Source organism: Lampris incognitus, chromosome 1 (genome assembly GCF_029633865.1).
Source record: "Lampris incognitus isolate fLamInc1 chromosome 1, fLamInc1.hap2, whole genome shotgun sequence".
Taxonomy (NCBI): Eukaryota; Metazoa; Chordata; class Actinopteri; order Lampriformes; family Lampridae; genus Lampris; species Lampris incognitus.
In genome coordinates this window covers 99,182,456-99,189,666 of record NC_079211.1, presented here as the reverse complement: position 1 = coordinate 99,189,666, position 7,211 = coordinate 99,182,456, and positions in this window count along the sequence as shown.

Below are 7,211 nucleotides of genomic sequence, written 5' to 3'. Positions count from 1 at the left end.
GAGCTAAAACTTGACTAATTGCGAACAGCTTTTTTTTTTTTGTACGTCACTTACTGCTTGCAAAATTGTATCTGCTACTTGACAGCATTTTCTTTGTTATGTTTACTGCAGGATTGGGATTGGGTTGTGCTTTTTTTTTCCTGAACGTGTGACAAAAAGTGAATGTGTATGTGAAGAGCTATCAAGGCGAGCACGAACCGTAAACAACAAACATCCATTAAACCAGTGGTTCTCAACCTTTTTGGGGTCCTGGACCCCCTGCGTATTTTTGATCTACCCTGAAGACCCCTGCACCTGATCTTGGGGGAGGGGGGTTGCAATTTGATAGAAACAGTAGAAACTGCATTTTAAATTGCATTATAGCATTTATTCACTCTTTGGGGCAAAAATAAGAGCTTTCAGTTGTAACTTAGATATAGTTAACAAAACAGAGTTCTTGTGCAGTAACTTTCAGATATATGTAACAAAACAGAACATGTATTCAGTAACTTTCAGATAGATGTAAACAGAATTTTTATGCAGTAACTTTTAATAATGCAAACGGGAGCGAGATCTCTTATTAAAATACAATAAATTACACTTGTGAAACAGATGTAATAAGAGAAAAAAGTCCTGTTACCCTTTATAGTTTAGGTAGATAAAGGTCTCGGTCACATCTGAGTAAAACAATCCTATTTCTATAAATGTCATAGGATCTTTTTTTTAAAGATATTTTATTTTCACGGACCCCTTGCAATTACACCACGGACCACTAGGGGTCCGCGGACCCCCGGTTGAGAAACACTGCATTAGACTGAACTGCCAAGACATGACTCATTCTCTCTGTGCTATTCTGGTTAACTATCACCAGGTGTCACTCTGTATTAAGTTTCGGGGATGGGCCAACATGCAAGGTCTGCCAAGCGTTTGCAAATGCGCAGCTCTATTATAAGCGTCACAAAATTAGCATTGTAATAATTCAGACGTCCTTGAGGGTGGACTGAATTGCTCGGGGACACACACTCCCCTCACAACTTGACAGGAAGCAAGGTTACAGTGTGACGTGCTCTCTTGAGTAACTCGGCAAGACTTGCTGTTTTTGACTCAGCTTTGAACAAAAAAAACCCCCACTTACAATTGCACCGCATGACGTCATTGCAAACCCTTTTATTCCCAACGTTATAGACACCGATACAGTGACGTCATAAAGTAGACTCGCTAACCGTAAATATAGTTGCCTCTGAACGGATTATATTTAACTTGATAGGGAGGCGTCACATTTTGTGCATCGTGCACACACACACACACACACACACATGACCACAGAGGTACTTGGGATGTAAACCAGTTTATGTGAAGCTTTGAAGAAGAGTGGAAGCGATGCTGGTCTAATATTTTCAAAGTAAAAGCACACGTCCACTCAGTTTGACCGAGTTCGGCAAGCAGCACAATAAAACGATTTGCCATGAATGTATTTATCTATCTTCGCTATCACATATAAATATAATACATTCAAAATTGGGATTTTGTAAAGGTTTGATACATGCCTGGTGCCTAAAACTATGAAATAAAACTATAATCTATATATACGGTTTAACGCTATAGTGTAACGTGCATGGATAAGAAGACACGCTGGCTCGCGGGTCTGACCCTTTAGTCTAGCGGTTAGCGATGTCTCCTGCGGTGCGGCCGATACAGGTTCGCTTCCCGGCTGCGGCAGTTCCTGTGGTTGCGTTGTCCCCCGAATTCGCTATAATATATTTAGTTTAAGAGGAAACATGACAACCCTTTGATATTGTATTACCACAATAGCTGCAGTTACAGACGCACTTTTTTTCATTCTGACTTGAAATAATTCCGATTGCAGATTTCGGGTCAACTGTTTACATGGGATGTGAGCTAATACGGTCTGGTCCGACGCGTTTAACCGGACCAGCTGTGTGACATGTGTGACATTTTTTAGTGGACTTGTTTGAACAAGTCTTTATTTCTTATTTTCTTACCTAGGGGTCCAATCATACTGTAGCGAATTTGGGGTACAACGCAACCACAGGAACTGCCGCGGACGGGAAGCGAACCCGTATCGCCCGCACGGCAGGAGACATCGCTAACCGCTCGACTAAAGGGTCAGACCTGCCAGTCAGCGGCCAACGTGTCTGCTTATCCATGCACTTTACAATCAGTGGCGCCCCCAAGGGATGATACTGATACTATCCTGGCCCCCCCGCTGGCCCCCCTAGCCACGAGTTGCATAATATGCTTCTATCTGATATTTTCATTTTTCATTTCTGGACAAACACAATGTAACAAGGAATCGTCTAACCCGTTACAATATGTACAGATACATGACACATTGAAACTCAAAATGTTAACTGTAACGTATTAGTCTATTCAGTAACATTAACTGAAAAATAAGAAGCCAAAGTTTTTCAGTGTGAGATTCCTTGACAGTTTTCAGCTAGCCTATACAGAATACTGCAACAGCATGATAAGACTTCCTGAAAGGCAGTCATGGCTTTTGGTTTTGGTGTGCCACCCCAAGATTTTCAGGGGCCCCATTTGGCCACCCCTATGAAAGATTTCTGGGGGCGCCACTGGTTACAATACGGTATTTAACAGTCTCTCTGTTCGCCAAGACTGCCGGGCGGATTGGTGGCGGGAAAAGGATGTCTGTTTCTCGAGTGCCTGACACAGGCAAGAGAATTCCGGAGCCTTTGGGGAGATACGACCCGGCGAACGTCTCTGTCTTGGGACTCAATCTAGATGCTTTGGCTAAAAAGAAGCCGGTGCTAGCTAGCAGCAGAATCCACCAGCGGTACAAACGCAGGGATCGGCGATGATGAGCAACGCCAGGTAAGCCCAGTCTAGGTGTTAGGTAGCCACAGTCGAGCAATATCCGTTCATGAATTAAGCAATAATAGGCTGCACGTCCATAAATCAGACAAAAAGCTCAGCAAGAAAGTTATTGTAACGTGCAACGATAAGTAGACACGCTGGCAGCTGGCTGACGGGTCTGACCCTTTAGTCGAGCGGTAAGCGATGTCTCCCGCGGTGCGGGCGATACGGGTTCGCGTCCCGGCCGCGGCAGTTCCTGTGGTTGCCCCCCCCCCCCCGAATTCGCTACATTGGTGTCAGAAGTGGGATGGTGAGACCGTGATGTTACCGGAAGCGTATGCGCCCAGAGGCGTGAAGGAGCTGATATGCTTAAGTGCAGGGAGGCGCTTCCCGAATGAGGGGGATAGTGTAACGTGCAAGGATAAGTAGACCCGCTGGCTGACGGGTCTGACCCTTTCGCCGAGCGGTTAGTGATGTCGCCTTGTGGTGCAGTACACGCCGCATCGAATCCCGCACCGGGCAAGAAAATAACCGGTTACATTGGTGGCAGCGGTGGGGTCCGGAAGTGTGCAGATCTTCAGAAGTCTCTTCGGAGCGCGGGAATAACAAAGCGCGAGGGCGCGCTTCCGGGGAGGGTGACGACTGTAAACTACTAATAAGACACGTTAGTCCCTAGCTAACGGGTCTGACCCTTTAGCCGAGCAGTTAGTGATGTCGCCTTGTGGGGCAGTACACCTCGTATCGAATCCCGCACCGGGCAAGAAAATAACCGGTTACACTAGTAACAACCTAGCTGATGCTGGACACGGATCCTTTTCTGGTCTCTGAGTGAAAACGCAGTCTCTCTCACGCTCGGCAGACAAGCTCTGACACACAAACCCGCCTAGACAGGCGTCACACACACACACACACACACACACACACACACACACACACACACACACACACACACACACACACACACAGAGGCACGCGGTATTCTCGTCCAATCAAAACCATGCACTGTGTGTAAGGGATTGAAAATAGCCTCAATGAAAAGTTTATCTTAAAAACTATACCCCCCCCCTATTTTTTAGATTTAGATCTAACTTAGATACGTGATTGCAATGCAGTAAGGGTGTTTCTCCACCCTCAACGGACAAAGACATTGCCACTCACTCAACTAGTACAGATGGAGACATTCACACTCACACTGCTACTATGGACAGAGACATTCACACCGACCCCTTCACGGAGCGCAGGGCCAGCTCCACGCCATCGGGAGAGCCTCCCACTCCAGATTCCAGCCGCCAAGCTGGCGGGGGGACTCCCCTGCGTTTACCCTCTGCTGTCACAGGTCAGGTGGTAAGATTGTCTGATGTAGCAACCCTGTTACCTCACAGAGAGTTCAAGTTACATGGTGGTCAATTGTCTGATGCTGGTTCTGAGATTCCATATGGTAGTCTGAACAAACAGATTGATGAGGGGTTGCGAGACGGGTTTAGTGAGTCAGAGATCATCACAACTGTACTTAAGATCGCTAAACCTGGTGTGTTTAGAGAAATGTTAAACAACAAGGATGATCTTACAGTAGATGGGTTAAAGAGGTTTCTCCGTTCTCACATCAGAGACAAAAATGTTACTGAGCTTTATCAAGAGTTGAGCAATGCTAGACAGCATGACAAAGAGACCCCACAACAGTTTTTGTATAGAGTCATGGGTTTAAAGCAGAGGGTTCTCTTTGAGTCGCAACAACCTGCTGCAGGGTTTAGCTATGATGCAAAGCTAGTACAGGGAACATTCCTCCACACACTCTACCAAGGGTTCAATGAGAAGAACAGCCATGTCAGATGTGATTTAAAGCCTTTCCTCTCAAACATGCAGGTTAGTGATGACTTCCTTTTAGAGCAGATTACCAAAGCAACCAGTGAGGAGGAAGAGAGACTCAAACGTCAAGGTATACTAGCCAAAACCAGACTAGTGACTGCTAGTGCAGCTCAACACGATACTGAACAGACTAAACCTACGGCAGTTGACTCTGAATTACAGGCCCACCGTGCAGCTATTTCCGAGCTGACGGCACAAGTGTCCGCTTTGACTCAGCACATGGCTCAGATGGTGAAACCTGCTGAGAATGTGAGTCCTGGAGGCCCGACCCAAATGATGACTCGTTCCCAGCCACCAGTCACTGAATCCAAGGGTAGGTGCAATGACTGTGTCCAAAATGGCAATGTGAACTGTCCTCATTGCTTCATCTGCGGCCAGGCAGGACATCGGGCCATCGGCTGCCTGCAAAGGAAGACGTCGGGAAGCGGGGGGGGGGGGGGTCGTTGGAAAAGGGCAGCCGACGACCTTCAGCAGCGAGAGGCCCTCACCAGTAAAGGTCAAAACCACCGCACCAAACACACCAGGTCAACAAACCTCACGAAAACGTGTAGCTCAGCTAGTAGGAGAGCGATGTATGGTCTCCTGTTATGTCAATGACATCCCTCTCCAAATGCTACTGGACACCGGAGCTCAGGTGACCATCGTGGGAAGAACATGGATTGAGAAAGAGTTACCCCATGTCAGAATCCAGCCATTCACATCCCTGCCTTTTGATCTCGAAGTATCAGCCGCAAATGGTACAGAAGTTCCCTTGGATGGCTGGGCAGAAATTGACCTTCAGCTAGGTAGCATGAAGCATGGGTATGTGACAATCCGAGTGCGGTAGTGATCAGTCAGAATTGTAACAATCCCCTACTAGGTAGCAATGTGATCGCAGAGATTATCAGAGAGAACACAGAGCAGGGCAATAGAGTAGATATTATAGCTATTCTTAAGGAAGCTTTGAGTGGTACTGAGAGTACAGTAGAGGCCATCATCTCCATTCTCCAGATAACAACCCATGAGAAAGCCCCACCCCAGTGTAGTGTGAGAGTTGGGAAGAAGGGTGTTGTTATTCCTGCAGGACAAATCAGACAAGTGAGATGCAGAGTGAGGGGGTGGCCAGGTGGGGGGACAATGTTGTTTCAGCCGAGTTTAGACAGTAACTGCCCCGAGGGTTTAGAGCTGTTTCCCTCTCTCGTAGATGTGCCTAGTGGATCATCAAAATGCACCAAAGTCCCGATCCAGAACTCCAATAGACATGATATTTATTTAGTACAGAGAACAGCATTAGGGACCCTCGAGGAATTCATTGACGTAAAACCTGTCAGGTGTCCCGCTTTGAGTCCTGAGCCCACCGCCCAAACCTGCTCTGCCCAAGTGAACTCAGATGAAGTCAGCAACACAAGGAAAAGGGATGACACACACTCAAACACACCGACTACAGAGGAAAAATGGCACCCACCAGTTGACTTGTCACACCTTGGAGAAAATGAACAGCATATAGTCCGTGACATGCTCTTCCATGAGTCAAATGTGTTTGCCAAGAATGATGCAGATATAGGTTGCATTCCAACCTGCAACTGAAAATCCATCTGAAAGATGAAACACCAGTTCAAAAGTCCTACAATGGCATCCCAAAGCCACTGTACAAGGAAGTTAAGGACTATGTGCAGAACCTGCTTGATCATGGATGGATCAGGAAGTCAACTTCACCGTACTCGTCTCCTGTGGTCTGCGTGAGAAAAAAAGACAAGAGCTTACGTCTGTGCGTCGACTTCTGTGGGCTCAACAGCAAAACCGTTCCTGATCGTCACCCACTCCCAAGGATTCAAGACCTACTGGATAACCTCGGAGGCTACTCATGGTTTTCCATACTCGACCAAGGCAGTGCCTACCATCAGGGCTTCGTTGAGGAGGGCTCCAGGCACCTGACAGCCTTTAGCACGCCTTGGGGGCTGTATGAGTGGCTCCGCCTTCCTTTTGGCCTCACCAATGCTCCGGCAGCATTTCAGCGATGTATGGAAGGAGTACTGGATGGTCTGAGGGACGAGTGCTGTTCTCCATATCTGGATGATGTACTCTGTTTCTCCAAAACATTTCAGGAGCATGTGCAGGATCTAAGAAGAGTACTGTGCCGGCTACGAGAGCATGGTGTTAAGTTACGCGCAAAGAAATGTGAATTGTTCAAGCACCAAGTGAGATATGTTGGGCGTCTGGTGTCGAGTGAAGGTGTTCAGGTAGACCCAAAAGACCTAGAAGCAGTGCTTCAGCTCTAGGAGAGAGAGCCGAAGAACATCGGAGAAGTCCGTGCTCTGCTGGGATTCCTGGGATACTATCGACCCTTCATCCAGGATTTCTCCAGAATAGCACGCCCTCTGTTCAAACTTCAAGAGAACCCTACAGAGTCCAGTGAGCAAACTGCCCAATCTAGGTCCGCCCAGGCTACACTGAAGGGCATCAAGGGTGGCCAGTTGCCATCTAAGACACCCGTCCAATGGACCCCTGAGCACAGTGCCGTGGTGTCTCGCCTGGTTGACATGTTGACCAAT